The 16,796-nt window shown below is 44.6% G+C and overlaps 1 protein-coding gene across 1 annotated transcript in view; it reads right to left on the reverse strand.

The window, feature by feature from the left end:
• The window catches only part of SYN1 (synapsin I), a 339,257-nt gene that overhangs the window by 173,265 nt on the left and 149,196 nt on the right, over positions 1-16,796 (reverse strand). The gene's annotated exons all lie outside the window — the stretch shown is intronic.

Below are 16,796 nucleotides of genomic sequence, written 5' to 3' on the forward strand. Positions count from 1 at the left end.
AGCCTCGCAGATCTTGGAGCTCTGTGAGTTTACCTCATAAATTTTCCTCACGGAAATTAAACTTAAATTTGTATTTTTCCCTATCCTGGGGGTCCCCCATCAACCACCAACCATCGTCGATGCCGGTAAGTCTCTTCCTGTCATTTTTCGGTCGGTTCCCGGACATTTTTCTCTCACGGTATCCGACGGTCATCGACCGCACGACCGTTTATTTTTTTAAAAAATCATGGCCACCGGGTTCCGTAAGTGTCCCGAGTGCCCAAGAACTATGTCTATCGCAGACCCGCACAATGTGTGCGTACTCTGTCTTGGACCCGTTCATGACATGTAACAGTGCACAAGCTATTCACAAATGACTCCAAAAGGCTGGCGGGCCCGTTTGGAGAAGATGGAACTCCTTTTTAAGGTCTCTCCATCGACTTCTACTAAACCGGGATCGAGTCAAAGCCCCCTATCCTCGAAGACTCCGTCGCCACCGAAGCTTAAACGGCAAAAATCCACCGGTGACATCCACTCGCCTTCTTCTTCCCGTTCCAAAACATTGACATCTTCGTCTTCGATGCCAAACAGCGGGCCGATCATCGAGAGAAGCAGCGACACCGTCATCGACGAAGTGTCTCCTCCAATGTAGGAATTGGAAAGCCAGACATCGGCAACGGAGCCACCAACTAAAAAGCCCTGAGGAGACGAGGCCCCATCCCCGTCTGGGCTCAGGGCACCAAGGCGTTCCCCACCGGTATCGGTGCTGGGATCCGGAACTTCACCACCATCGGTGGAACCTCCGGCTATGCCTTCCCAGCCTCCACCCCCAGTAGCTGTGCCCCCCATGCCGGCTTCTCGGGCGGAATTGGACAGGATTGTCCAAGAGGCGGTGCTTCAGGCTTTACAATCATTCCAGTCTCCACCGGTCCCCATGTCGATGCCTGATCCCACGTTAATGATGCTAGCTCCTCTTCTAGAAAGACTGTACTTGTTAATTAGTGCTCTTCCTGCGGTTCCAGCTGTGCCATCGGCTCCTGCAAAGCCACCAACACCAATGCCGATACCTTTATCCTCGGACGAGGAACCGGATCGGCCGATGCCCAAACCAACACCAGGACCATTGGGTGTCGTACAATCGCACCAGCCTTCAAAAACACCAATGACATCGATGCCCTCACCATCTTCGGTGCCTCTATCGATGCCACCTCGACTTCCATCGGTGCCCCCTCAAATTCCATTGGTGCCACCTCTAGGTCTGGCTGGATTTCCACCTCCACACCAATCAAGGTCCTGGAGGTGCAGGTGACCACCCTTATGATCCATGGGGAGTTGATTCTCCTGACACTGATGGTTCAGATGATCTTTCTTCACAACCTTCACCTCCAGATGAACGTCGACATTCCCCACCTGAAGACTTGACTTTTGCAAATTTCATTAAGGAAATGTCCGAGACAATTCCCTTTGATTTGCAAACAGAAGAGGATGCCAGGCATAAAATGCTTGAAGTACTACAATTCGTGGATGCACCCAAGGAGGTCATGGCAGTTCCTGTTCATGAAGTACTACTGGACCTTTTAAACCATAACTGGGAGCATCCTGGCTCAGTTCCTCCTGTGAATAGGAAAGCTGATGCTAACTATTTGGTACAATCAGCTCCAGGTTTCCAAAAATCTCAACTACCTCACCAGTCAGTAGTTGTGGAGTCGGCCCAAAAGAAATCTAAAAAGGCCAGACCTCATTCATCAGCACCTCCAGGTAAGGAACAGAAATCCTTAGACACCTTCGGAAGAAGGGTCTTCCATGGCTCAATGCTCATTGCTCACATTGCAGCATACCAGCTATATATGACTCAGTAGTACTCCAGGAATCTCTGGAAGAGAGTACAAGAGTATTCTGAATCTTTACCTGATGAATACCAGGAAGGACTTAACAACATCCTCCTCAAGGGTTTAGATGCTGGTAAGCAAGAGATAAGAGCAGTCTATGATATCTTTGACACCGCCTCCAGGGTTTCTGCAGCAGGCATCAGTGCACGACGTTGGGCATGGCTTAAATCCTCTGACTTGTGACAAGAGGTTCAGGATTATCTTGCAGACCTGCCATGTACTAGTGATAACTTATTTGGTACCAAAATCCAAGAAACAGTTGCACAGTTAAAAGACCAACACAACACCTTACATCAGCTGTCTGCTCTTCCTCCAGATTATCCTTCCACTACAAAGCGATCTTTCAAACGAGATCCTCGACGGTTTCAATGTAAAACCAGAAGGTGTTATCCACCGCAATCTTATCCTCGACAGTCTAAACCTCCCCAAAGAGGACAGACTCATCAGACTAGAACACCAAAAACAGGGCAAGATTCGGGTTTTTGACTCTCTTCTAGAGCGCAACAGCCAATCTCTTCCTTCCTATGCCATTCCAGTGGAGGGCCACTTGTTCCTCTTCTCTACTCTATGGCATACCATCACGACAGATCAGTGGGCACTCTCTGTAATAAACCAAGGGTCCCATCTAAACTTTCTCACTGTACCGCTGAACGACTTATCCCCTCCTCTCACAAATCCAGTCACTCCCTGCTTCTCGAAGCGGAACTCTTGACCCTTCTACAATCCAATAGTTCTACTCCCGCTACTTCCTGATCCCAAAAAAATCAGGAGGCATTCGTCCTATTTTGGATTTGCGTGCCCTAAACAAATATCTCAGTAAAGAAAAGTTCAGAATGGTAACCTTAGGAACCTTGCTCCCACTGATTCAAAGAACAGATTGGCTTTGCTCTCTGGACCTTCAGGAGGCTTATGCACACATCGTGATATACCCGCCTCATCGCAAATACCTAAGGTTCAAAGTAGGACAGTCTCATTTTCAGTATCATGTACTACCATTCGGACTGGCATCAGCCCCAACGGTCTTCATAAAATGCCTGGCAGTCATAGCAGCCCATTTAAGGAAAAACAACATCCACATCTATCCATACCTAGACGATTGGCTTACAAGGGCTCCGACTCAAAGGGGAGCATCTCAGTCACTCCGTTGCACAATCGATCTGCTCCAATCACTGGGGTTCCTTATCAACTACCCCAAATCCAATCTGACTCCATCTCAAAAAATTTCGTTCATAGGAGCAGATCTCGACACTCTCCAGGCAAAAGCGTTCCTCCCACAGTCCAGGGCACAATCCTTATCCATCATGGCAAGATTCCTTCAATCTCACCAGACCACTACAGCTCGTCACCTCTTGACCTTACTGGGCCACATGGCATCCACAGTTCATGTAATTCCTATGGCTCGCTTAGCCATGAGGGTGTCTCAATGGACTTTAAAATCCCAATGGTCCCAGTCAAGTCAAAAGATGTCTCACATTATCCATGTCACCAATCAGTTACGTCTCTCCCTGAACTGGTGGATACAGGAGTCCAATCTCCTTCTAGGACTACCTTTCCAGCCTTCACAATCCAAAATTATTCTAACCACAGATGCATCTACCCTGGGTTGGGGAGCTCACGTCCACAATCTCCAGACCCAGGGTTTATGGACCAAGGCGGAGTCGAACCATCAGATAAATTTTCTAGAACTCCATGCAATTTGATATGCCCTTTCTGCTTTTCAGGATTGCCTATCGAACAAAGTGGTCCTCACACAAACCGACAATCAGGTTGCAATGTGGTATCTAAACAAACAAGGGGGCACAGGATCTTATCTACTGTGTCAGGAGACAGCACAGATCTGGGCCTGTGCTATCTCCCACTCCATATTGCTGAAGGTGACTTATCTAGCAGGCGTAGACAACGTGATGGCAGACAATCTCAGCCGCACTTTTCATCCCCACGAATGGTCCCTGAACCCCAATGGTAGCAGAACGTATATTTCACTAGTTGGGCCATCCGCAAGTAGACCTATTTGCGTCAATACACAACCGCAAAGTAATGACTTTCTACTCTCTGCACCGCAGCCACGAAGCTCCCCACAGGATGCCTTTGCCCGCTCATGGTCAATGAGTCTCCTCTATGCTTGCTCTCCACTTCCACTCATCAGCAAGACTCTCGTGAAGTTACGGCAGGTCAAAGGGACAATGATTCTCATAGCCCCTCACTGGCCACGTCAGGTATGGTTTCCCATTCTTCGTGACCTATCAGTTCAATGTTCCATTCGCCTGGGCACAGACCCAATGCTAATAACTCAGAACAACGGTCTACTGCGTCATCCCAACCTCCAATCACTATCCCTGACAGCTTGGATATTGAAAGCTTGACTTTGCAAGCTTTAAATCTATCCGACGGTGTTTCACAAGTCCTCGTAGCTTCAAGAAAGCCTTCTACCAGAAGATCATATCATGCAAAATGGAAAAGATTTTCCTCATGTGTGAGACAAAGGAAATAGACCTTTTCCTGTTCCCTAGAAAAATTCCTGGACTACTTTTGACATCTTTCAGAATCTGGATTACAGACTTCTCTATTCGAGTACACATTAGTGCTATCGCAGCTTATCACAAAGGTAATGACAATACCACGATATCAACACAACCGCTCGTGGCTCGCTTCATGAGGGGTTTACTGCACCTTAAACCTCCCCTACTTCCTCCAGTTCCTACCTGGGACCTTAATGTTGATCTAGCACAACTTATGAAGCCTCCCTTTGAGCCTTTGCATTCCTGCGAGCTTCGCCATCTCACTTGGAAGGTGATCTTTCTCATAGCTATTACATCCGCTCGCAGGGTCAGAGAGTTACATGCATTAGTCACCTATGCACCTTACACTAGGTTCCTTCACAACCGCGTAGTACTCCATACTCACCCTAAATTCCTGCCAAAGGTGGTCTCTGAATTTCATTTAAATCAATGTATAACTCTTCCAACCTTTTTTTCCCAGACCTCACTCACAACCAGGTGAGCGAGCTCTCCACTCCCTGGACTGCAAACGTGCTCTTGCTTTTTATTTAGATCGTACTGCAGCCCACAGGACATCCACTCAATTATTTGTCTCTTTCTATAAAGCCAAATTGGGTACTCCGGTAGGGAAACAGACCATTTCCACCTGGCTAGCAGATTGCATTTCCTTTTGCTATCACCAAGCAGGTCTTCCTCTTCAAAACCATGTTAAAGCACACTCTGTAAGAGAAATGGCAACGTCAGTGGCTCACCTCCGTGACGTTCCTCTTGTGGACATCTGTAGGACTGCCTCATGGAGCTCCCTCCATACCTTTGCAGCTCATTACTGCCTTGACAAAGCTGGTAGACAGGATTCCATCTAATATCCCAACTCCTTCCTATGACCCAGGAAGATGATCAGGCTGCCCAATTCACCAAAACTACCTCACTTGTTGTGCCTGTTGCACATCATTAGGTATTTTGGCTATCACATTCGGGCATCCTGTAGCTTGCTAATCTCCCACATGTGAGGACTACTATCCTGCTTGTCCTGTGAGAAAGCAGAGTTGCTTACCTGTAACAGGTGTCCTCACAGGACAGCAGGATGTTAGTCCTCACCGAACCTGCCCGCCACCCCGCGGAGTTAGGTCCGTTACGTTTTCTTATTTTATTTTTCGCTCGATCTTACTACAAACGAGACTGAAGGGGGATCCCTACTGGATGCAGGGTTGGTATCATGCTGGGCATGCTCAGTGGTGCCAGTCAAAGTTCTAGAAAGTGTTCCATGACTGGGCTCCATCCTGATGATATTACCCACATGCGAGGACTAACATCCTGCTGTCCTGTGAGAACACCTGTTACAGGTAAGCAACTCTGCTATCCCTTAGCCAAAATTATAGTGCAATGGTCCCTCTTCTCCCTCCCCTCTACCCTGCTGCCACACCAGTCCCAACCTTCCCACCCACCCAGCACCTTACCAAACCTCTTTTCACCACCCAGTTTACACCAGATTAAAGACAACCCTGTTTCTATCCTATGTGGAAATGGGGAGGACAATTTTCAAATCCAATTTACTCAGGTAAATAGCACTTCACTTGGGTAAAATGGCACCCTCTAGCTTGCCAGAAAGCATAGTTGCTCATCTGTAACAGGTGTTCTCTGAGGACAGCAGGAGGTCAGTGCCCACAAGTAGGTGACTTCATCTGGTGGAGCCTGGCCCAAACTTTTATGTCAAAGTTTCTAGAATTCTGACTGTGCCCTACTGAGCTTGGGCAGGCTGGCATGATACCACATGTCCCCTAGTCTACTTTTTCAGCTTATATTCGGAGAAGCCTACTCCAGCAGGAAGCAGGCAGTTTTCATGAGGACTGACATCTTGCTGAGAACACCTGTTATAAGTAAGCAATTTTATATTCTCCAAGGATAAGCAGGATGGTAGTCTTCACAAAAGTGGAATCCCTAACTACAGATTGCACAGAATAAAAAAGGGGAAACAAAACAACTGTTTTTGATGGCAACAGGTCTGGAACAAATAACAATTGGCTCTTTGAGAGATGGAGTTGGATTCTATACCTCGAAATAATTCTGCAAGACAGACTGGCCAAACTTACTGTCACATTGGATGTCTGTCTAAACAATAGTGTGATGTGAATGTGTGGGGAGAACTCATCGTCACAGCTTTGCAGATCTCCTCCATGGAGACCAATCTTAGGTGAGACACCATCACTGCCATGGCTCTGTGAGTCTCGACATAACCCATCAGATTCAGGCCCACCTGGGCATAACAGGAGATGCAATCTGAAAGTCAATTGTAAAGAATATGTTTGGCAACAGCAAACCCCAGTTTGAGGGTGTCAAAAGAAACAAAAAATTTGGTGGACTTTCTATGGTCTTCAGTCAGCTTCAGATAGAAGGCCAAGGCTCTTTTGTAATCCACAATGTTCAGTGCTTGTTCACCTTTGTGAACATGTGGCCTAGAAAAGAATGTTGGAAGGACAACTGACTAGTTAAGATTGAAGTCAGATACTACCTTAGGCAGGAACAGGATGGCCACGCAGAACTACGATATCATGATAAAACTTGGTATAAGGTGGGCAAGTTACTAGAGCCTGGAGCTCACTTACCCCACACACTGAGGCACCACAACCAAAAGTATGACCTTCCAGGTCAGGTACTTCAGATCACAGGAGCACAGTGGCTCAAAGGGAACATGCATCACCTGGGTCAGTACCTCACTGAGGTCTCAGGACAGAGCAGGAGGCCTGATGGAAGGCTTCAAATGAAGCAGTCTCCACATGATCCGGACAATCAAAGGCTGTACAGAGGTGAGTCTAACGTCTACATGTTAGTGATTAGCACCAACTAAATAGACATGAACTCTTACTGAGTTGGTCTTGAAACCTGACTTGGACAAATGTAAAAAGTAATTAAGCTGTTTTGTGCGGCACAGGAAAAAGGTGCAAGGGCTTTTGCTCACATCACAGGGCAAACCTCCTCCATTTTAGTCCATAGGATTCCTTCCTTGAAGCTAGCAGAACATGAGACACATTCTCTGAGAGAGATCTAGAGGTTGCAGAGTTATCCTCCTGACATCTAGACTGTGAGAGCAAAGGACCTGTTGCTGGGATACCACAACTGCCCTTGATCCTGAGTAATGAGAGCTGAAAAATTCCTCAGTATGATCAGAACCCTGATGACATCTCCCGCAGGAGCAGGAACCAACTCTGTCTCGGCCAAAAAGGGATATGAGAATTAATGGATCCCCTTTCTTCTCTTCCAAAGACTTCACTATGAGTGGAATCTGAGGAAACGCATACAGCAGACCTTCACCCCAATCGAGGGCAAACACATCCGAGGTTAATTTGCCTTGAATCCCTTTTGTGGAACAGAAGAGTGTGACCTTCCTATTCTAGAGGATAGGCAACAGATTTACCACAAGTGTGCCTCATTCACGGAATACTAGTTTGCTACTCTTCGGTCCAGGGACCATTTGTGGGGTTCCTGGACCCGACTCAATCTGTCCACAAGGCCATTCTCCTCACCTGCCAGATTCTATGCCACTATCATCTAAGCTTGTGTAATCTCCCACCTAGGCTATTTATTTATATTTACTTGATTTATACTCTGCTTTTCAGTAAGCCAGGTAGTGGACAAGTTATTCTGCTAATGGTAGCTGGATAACTTGTCTTGTACATTCAGCTGGATAAATGTTCTGCTGAATATACTTGCTTAAAGTTATCCGGTTACATGTAGCCAGATAACTTAAAAACATAACCAGCTTTGTTTGAATACAGGAGTTTAGGTTTTTGAGATATCCAGTCTTGTGTGGCTAGATAACTTGTTATTTATCCGGATAGCTTCAAAAGATATCTAGTTAAGTAGCACTCTGAAATTTAAAAAAAACCCAAAACTAAAGGGGACTATGGCCCAATTTCCTCCCTCCCCCCTCCAAATTGCACAGATTTCCTATCGGGCCTTGCACCCCACTACCCCACATCCCCTCCTAAATGCCAAAAATGTTCCAGGGTCTGCTGCTGGCCCTCCTCCTCAACAAGCTCCTTCTTCAGCTTAAAATATATTGCTACTGCCAGCACCTCCCCCCACCCCTGCAATGTAAATCTGCTCCCAGACCCACTCCCCACCCCCAAAAATCCCTGCTGGGACCGAGGTCTGAACTAACCTACTCCTGGTGAGATCCAACACAGTTTCTGTCATAAACTGCACTGGAAGCATAAACTACATACAGTTTACACTTTCTAGTGCTGGAAGTGCACTGATCAAATCTATTGGGTGTAGCGGAATATAAATGTACTAAATAAATAAATAAGTAAAAAGTTCTGGGCCAGGCACCATCAGATGATGTCACCCACATTTAAAGACTGTCATCCAGCTTGTCCTCCAAAAAGTACACACTATTTCTATGGTACATGCACTTTTAGATGAGCAGTGAGGAGGAAATCCTAGAGGCAAGTATATGCACAGTTTTCCACCTCAGCCACCAGCACAAAAGAGAAGTAACAAAGCACACAGCCACTTTTATTACGTTACACCTCTTCCACCATATACAAATCTGTACCATGTATATTCATTGTGGACAACTGGCAGGGTGTGTCCTGAGGACTGGGATGAGAACCACTGCTTTACACTGATTTTCAAAAAAAAACACCACTGGTAGTTTCTTTGAAAATCTGTACAAATTATACACAGATTGGCTCACAAATTACAAACTCATATAATTTGCAGCTATGCAGGCTATTTAAAAATTACAACATAATCAGAACCTTTTTTTAGAACTAATAGTCTCTCTTTGACTTTTTATCCACTAGATATCAAAGGCCAGATGTACTAAAGGGGTTTTCCTATTTTGGGTCTATAGGAAAAAGCAAGTTTGCTAACCATAAATGGGGTTCTCCATAAACAGCAGAGTGAATTAGCCATGAAAAGTGGGTGACATCATCCAATGGCGCCAAATGGATCTTTCTCTCCTAGCTCATACAGCTTTTGTTCTAAGGAGCATTTGTGGGACTTCCCGCTCAGGCAATACCTTATGAGCCCTTCAGTTGATTTTAGAGCTTGGGTTTAGCTCAGTACTTTCCAGAGAGATGGGCATGTATTATGCATGGCTAATTCATTCGGCTCTCTACAGAGAAACCAATTTACGATAAGCAAACTTGCTTTCTTTGTCAACAAGCAGGACTGAATTAGCCATGACATGTAGGGAATCCCAATCTGATGATTTCAGCAAAACTACTTAAAGAAAGGTGGCCCAGGACTGCACCCCCCCCCCCCCCCCCCCGCCGGGAGATGCAATATAAATTTTTGTGGAGGGCATATTTGTTGCCGAAACTCTTTTGTAGGGCAAGCTTGAGGGAGACAAGTCAATGTGCAAAATGTTGTGTGGATTCCTGCATTTTGTCTCACTCATTTTGGGGCTGCCCTAGAATTCGCCGTTATTGGGCCGGTATCACGGCTTATCTGGAGGCATTGCTGGGCGTCTCTGTTCCCCTCTCACACACAGCTCTTTTGTTTGATTGTATACCCCCCTCAGTGGTTTGTGGGGCGGAGTCTCGTTTGCTAATTCAGAAGGCCTGCTTTGTGGGGGGAAAAACTGATCTTGCTGCATTGGAAAACCACAGTAACACCCTCCTACTGGATGTGAAGGAATGCTTTTCATACGTTGCGGCAGATGGAAAATTTAGCATCTAGAACGTCACCGTTACATCGTTGTAGATTCTTAAAGTTTAGGAATGTTTACTTACAATCTCTCCCCCACGGAGTGAGAAGCTTGATCCTAAATGCCTGACGGCACATTTATCTGCCAATTATTTCTTAATGTACTTAATGTACTGTATGTTTGGCTTCCCAGCCTAGCAGTGTATGTGTGACTTGATAATATAAATCCAAGACGCTTGGGGATAAGGGGGAAGGGGTGCGCTGATTCAGGAGGGTGGGTGGAGGCGGGGGGAGGGAGGGATGTTCGGCTGTGGGGGGGAGAAAATTGTATAGGAGCTATATGCTACTTTGTACACATACATCGATGTTCTGGGAAGGTTCAAGTTTACGAACCTCCCTGGTTGTATGTTTTTCTCTGTTTATGCTCAATAAAAAAATTGTTTAATCTAAAAGAGTAAAAGAACATGATCTGCATGCATGTTTTGTCGTTGCTCCCACAGGAGAGAGGGAATGGTGACTGTGCATGCGAATCAGTTAAAAAGTTTAGTTTTCCATTTTTTACTTTTGCATTTTCTCATTAATGCATTAATATATCACTTTGAAGCAAAGACTGCAGTCCTTTACTGATCCCCCTGCAGATCAACTCTACACCTCCATTCTTGTCATGGTTTCTAGTTTTGTTGTTGTTTTTTGTCTCGGTTGCTGTAGTGCTCACCTGAAATTCCAATAGGCCAGTGGTTTACAACAATCCTCAACCTCCCTTCTACAAGGAAATCTCCCAGAATGAAGAAGAGATTCTCTGGGTCCATAGGTGGAACTATAAAGCTTAAAACTTGATATCATTACACTGATAAAGCTTTGAGCTTTGTTGCCTGTGGTGACTGAATCTTGAATGGGTTTCTTTTTAGTATAAAAAAAACAAAAAACCCTGCTTCCTGGATGTCCCGTTGTGAAACCAAGATTTTGGACGTGGTTTGGAGGCAGAAGTGATAGAGGACAGATAGGATCATTTATCAAAATGCTATAAGGCATTTTCGTATGCGTTAAGGGCTTATCGCATGCGATAGCACCATAATGTATGGTGCAATGCAAATCTGAAAAAGAGGAGGAGTGGGTTGAGAGAGAGAGAGAGAGAGAGGACCTAGCCAAAATGCCCTCACCCTAGATAGGTATTTGTATCCCTATGAGAGGCCCACCTAGTAACTCGAGGTGAGGTTTAGGTATTAGCGCAGGGGCTCTCTACCTGGACGCTCTACTTGGGTAACATCAAGCTAGGCTGGGAGAACATTGCACCAATCTCATCTTTGGGTGAGTTTCCTCACTCCGAGGGTCATCAAATCTTCACATGAGAGCACTGTTCTGTTCGTATGTCTCACTTTGAATGTCCCTAACCCCCTACGCTAATACCTAAACCTCACCTCGAGTTACTAGGTGGGCCTCCCATAGAGATACAAATACCTATCTAGGGTGAGGGCATTTTGGCTAGGTGCTCTCTCTCTCTCTCTCTCACTCACAAAAAACATGGTCTATCATTTTGATAAATCCAGGCCAGAGTTTGAAATGTGGCATGATGGGAATTCATAAGAACAGTATATAACCAGGAACCAAAGACTGTTAACACAACCTTCATTATTTAATTTCTTGAAATTTATATACCACTTGTCAAGCAAGTTACCCAGGCAACTTACAAAACAAAACATACATAATAGTAAAATGCAAGTTAAAATTGTGTATTAATAAGATTCCACAACTATATACAATATATGCTCTACATCAGGGTAAGCAACTCCAGGCCTCAAGTGCCATAAACTGGTCTGGTTTTCAGACTACCCACGGTGAATCTGCATGAGATATCTCTGCATACAATGTTGGCCAACATTTTCTCCACCTAGCATGTTGTTGCCCAGGTAGAGTGTCCATCAAGCTAGGTGGAGAGAACGTTGCCCAAACCACTTCTTGGTGTGAGCGTCCTCACTCTGACGGCCAGCAAATCTGCACTAGAGACCACTGTTCTGTCAGTAGGTCTCATGTGGAATGCAAAAGTGGCCCCCAACCCCCGACACTCATACCTAATCCCCACCCCGAGTTAGTAGGTAGCCCTCCCATAGGGATTCAAATACCTATGTAGGGGCATAGGCACTATAGTAAGGCCGCTCATCTCTCTCTCTCTCTTCTCTCTCTCTCTCTCTCTCTTCTCTTCTCTCTCTCTCTCTCTCTCTCTCTCTCTCTCTCTCTCTCTCTCTTCTCTCTCTCTCTCTCTCTCTCTCTCTCTCTCTCCCCCCCCCCGTCCGGAACTACCGTGGATGGTGATAATCCTTTTCTGGCCCGTAGCGCAGTCCATAACTTGGAGTTGGAGTTAAAATCCGCGATAGCAGCCGCGCTACCACTGCGGTTGTTTCGCCGCACACGATACACAGGTTCCCGCTTTACATATGCTCCGCCCCAACTCCGCCCCCTGAATACCAAATGACTAATTTGCTTGAAAATGAGGCCCTAAGTCTTTGTATTCTTGCTTTTGGAATTTTTTGCACTCTTCCTTGCAAAACTCTTCTAGCATAGATGCATTTTTGAGTCTTCTTACATGAACTGCAATTCTGAGATCTCCCCACAGAATTTTTATTATATTCAAGTCTGGGGTCTGTGAATGCTTGTCCAAAACCTTCATCATTCTTTCCTGTACATATCTCCTGGTTCATTTTGAGATAAGTGTTAGATCATTGTTCTTGCTGAAAAATCCAAACTCTTCAGCCTCAAGTTTTTCACTGATTATGGGACATTAGCTTCGAGGATATGTTGGTATTTAGTTGAATCCAATATTCCTTCCACCTGCATAATATTTTCTGTGCTGCTGGCTGTCACACAATCCCAAAACATAATAGACCCATCCTCATGCTTAACAATTGGCAAGGCGTCCTTTTCTTCAAATGCTTCATCTTTTTTTGCCAAATGTATCTTGTGTAGTTGTGGCTGAACAGTTCAATTTTTGTTTCATCAGTCCAAAGCACTTTATTCCAGGCTTATCAAGATTTTGTTTTGCATACTTTAGATGATGATTTTTGTTATGAGGTCGTAAAAAAGGTTTATTTCTGACAACTCTCCATGCACTATTGTACTGTGGACCTGTGGACATTTACTCCAGTGTCAGCTAAACTTTTCAGCAGGTCATTTGCAGTGATCTGTAGATTCTGTTTTGTAGATCTGACCAGTTTTCAGATGGTTCTATCAGAGATTTTGTTTGGTCTTCCAGATCTTTCCTTGACTTCAACAGTTCCATGTAACTTCCATTTCTTCACAATGTTTCTAACAGTTGAAACTGGTATGTGGAAGTGTTCAGAGATTTTTTAATAGCTTTCCACTGCTTTGCAAGAGTATATTATCTTTATTTTCGAAGACTTAGAAAGCTGTTGCTTAGAAGAGCCCATGGTTGTTGAAAGTAGACAGAACAATAATCACAACCTGAGAAGTTAGAAGGATTAGAGTATTTGTTTAACTGTAGAATTTTCTTCACCTTACTATATGAATACCTAATGAGTCAATCAACTTTTTGGGCCTTATTAACAACTTTTTTAAAAAAGTAGTAATGAATCAACTGGGTGTCCACATTTTTGCACGACATATTCACTATTCTATTATTTTCAATTTAACTTCAGCAAATATATAGTAATTGTGCATTAAAAATTGCCAAAAGACATTTTGTTTAACTTTGTACCAAGCAGTGGTTTTGTTAGCTTTTGTTCACTTAGAAATTCATTGAAACCCACAAATTTGACCAGAGTTGCCCAAACTTTTGCACAAAAATATACTTAACATTATCTTCATAAGTCTTCTCCCATATATTTTATTTTTTATTTATTTATAAAACTTTTAATATACCGACATTCATAGGGCATATCATGCCGGTTTACAAATAACTGAAGCAGGTAGAAAATACAATGAACAGGGGTAGGGGAGAAGGGGAGCAGGCAAGAAAAAGGTGAGAGGTGGGCAGGGGAAGAGCAGCAAGAAAGAATAGGGCAGAAGGAGAGAGAGGAACAATCAATTTGATAAATATAATAAAAGGAACATAATTGTAACTGTTTTAAAATTATAAGTTAAGGCGAAGAACTCATTTACAATAGATCAGTTGTATGATTAATTGTTTGGGGGGGGAGGGGGAGGCGGATGTGGGGGAAGAGGTGGGAGGGGGAGATTAGGGGGCAGGGAGAGTGGGCTAAGGGGGTAAGGGGAGGCTGGGGGGTGAAAGGGAGGGAGGACGGTGATGGAAGGGATAGGGAGTGGGCTAGGTTTGATTGGCTTCTGGGTAGGCTTGGAATGGTTACTGCAATCTCAAATAAGTGTGGGCACTAAGTCAACAAAACCATTATAAGCAACCGTTCAATGAACTTCCATGTTGCAGCGTTGGGGATATAGGTTTGGATAACACATCTATCAGAATAGGTCAAGCCTAGTCACATGATAAAGGTTAAAGCAGAAAAGACAACTGCAACTACTACAGCAGCTACCGCCAGCCAACAAGCACTGAGGGGGCACCCCTTCAGCTTTCAGGCTAGAATGGATCCTAGCATGCCATCCTGGTACAGGGAAGCTGCAGACAGTGTTGAAGTGAGAAAAAGGCAAAAAAAGCAAAACAATGTGCAAACATTATACAACACGATAGTAAATTAACTATAACAATTTTTCTCACTAAAGGCCTGATTTGCTTAGACACAGAATGGGAGAAAAACCTTAGTGAGTAAGGCTCGAAACCATATGCAATTTAAGATTTAAGAAATCCCTTCCCACATTTACATACAAGATATATAGTTTTACATGGTTTTTCAACTTGCAGGATTTCCATATGTGAAAACCCCAACACAAAACAGGAGGATATATGAAGTTCCTTGTATCAGAACTAAAATAACTTGAGAAGGACAAATCACAAAGGTCTCATTTGCATAGCTGGGTCAGCACTAAGCAAAAGAAACAGGGAAGATTTCACAATGGCTGACAATATTGCTAAGCTGGTATCCAATAGCAGCCAGATAGATTTTGCAATAGCCAATGACATCACAACGCTGCAATCCAATAGCAGCTGGGTAGGGTTTGTAATGGCTACTACACTCAGTCAGTTTCCAGCAAAGGCTGGACTTAACCTGTAGCAAGAGATGAATCTCCCCAGATATGAATGTTACACTCATCTGTCTAAAAAAATAAAAAATGACTAGAATCAGAGTTAGCAAAAAATGTACAAAGCAAAGATTACGCAAGTTAATACATTCATACTGAAAGTATATAAACAGGTTTGAAGAAACATGTTACAGAAATCAGACATCAGGTGGAGATTTGAGCTGAGTCTCTCTACCACACCCTGTGCGAATGTCATAAACTCCCCATAAAACCTGGGCTGGATTACCCTGTACTTTATGACATGGAGTCCTACCTCACACCCACAGAATTCACAAACCACAAACAGCCCCTCAACTGTAGTTGCACTGAATTCATGCTGTCCTAGCTCAACGACAATCTTCAACAAATCTTACCTATTCAAGAAGCAAAGGAAGTCTGCTGAAATTATTTACAAAATTTCTCATCTGTAAATTCCTTATGATGGTGTCCTTCTCCATGATGTTCTAATGCTGTTTGAGTGATGCTTTAAGAATATGTTATGTGAGGTTTGGGGAAAATGGTAAGCTGTTCCCAAACTGTTTGATGTATGTATTCAGTTAACAGTGAGGTCCATAATAAGCCACTCTGCAGCTTGGCTAGTTAGCAAGATAAACTTATCCGGCTAACTTACGGGCCGATACAGAAAACCTCACGGGAGAGCCGGCAAGCACATGCTCTCCCGACGTGCGCCCAGGCCACTCTCCTGGGCACGCGATTCAGGAAGCCAAGTTATGCAAATTAGGGCCCGCGGTAAAAAGGAGGCGCTAGGGACACTAGTGCGTCCCTAGCGCCTCCTTTTTGACAGAAGCAGCAGCTGTCAGCGGGTTTGACAACCAATGCTTAATTTTACCGGCATCGGTTGTCGAACCCGCTAACAGCCACAGGTTCGTAAAATGGACGCCAGCAAAATTGAGCGTCTGTTTTCCGGGCCGCGGGCCGATTTTTTTTTTTTTAGATTTTACTTTGGGGCCTCCGACTTAATATTGCTATGATATTAAGTCGGAGGGTGTACAGAAAAGCAGTTTTTTCTGCTTTTCTGTACACTTTCCTGGTGCCAGCCGAAATTAACGCCTACCTTTCGGCAGGCGTTAATTTATGAAAGTATAATGTGCGGCTTGGCTGCACATTTTACTTTCTGTATTGCACGGGAATAACTAATAGGTCCATCAACATACATTTGCATGTTGCGGGCGATATTAGTTTCGGGGGGGGGGGGGGGGGGGGTTGGCCGCGTGTTTTCCACACGCTATTACCCCTTACTGTATAAGGGGTAAAAATAGAGCGTCGAAAACGGGGGCTAACGGTGCGCTCGACCTGAGCGCACTTTACTGTATTGGCCCGTTAGTCCGGATATTCAGTGTTGCGGGCACACTGCTGAATGTACCCATTTACCCTAAACTTGGCCGATTAAGTCTATCCAGCTAACTTTATGAAGGATCTATGGCCCGATCACAGTTAGCTGGATGAATTATCTGGCTAACTCAGTGCCTCCCTGGAATGGCCTTGCCCCGCTCACCACTTATAGCCGGCTAATTATTCAGTCAAATAAGTAGTTATTCAGCTAAGCGGTGACCACTGATCCCTAGCAGTTATTCAGCTGCCACCATTTAGCCAGATAAGTTGAAACTAAGTA

This window comes from Rhinatrema bivittatum, chromosome 1 (assembly GCF_901001135.1).
Source record: "Rhinatrema bivittatum chromosome 1, aRhiBiv1.1, whole genome shotgun sequence".
NCBI classification, from domain to species: domain Eukaryota; kingdom Metazoa; phylum Chordata; class Amphibia; order Gymnophiona; family Rhinatrematidae; genus Rhinatrema; species Rhinatrema bivittatum.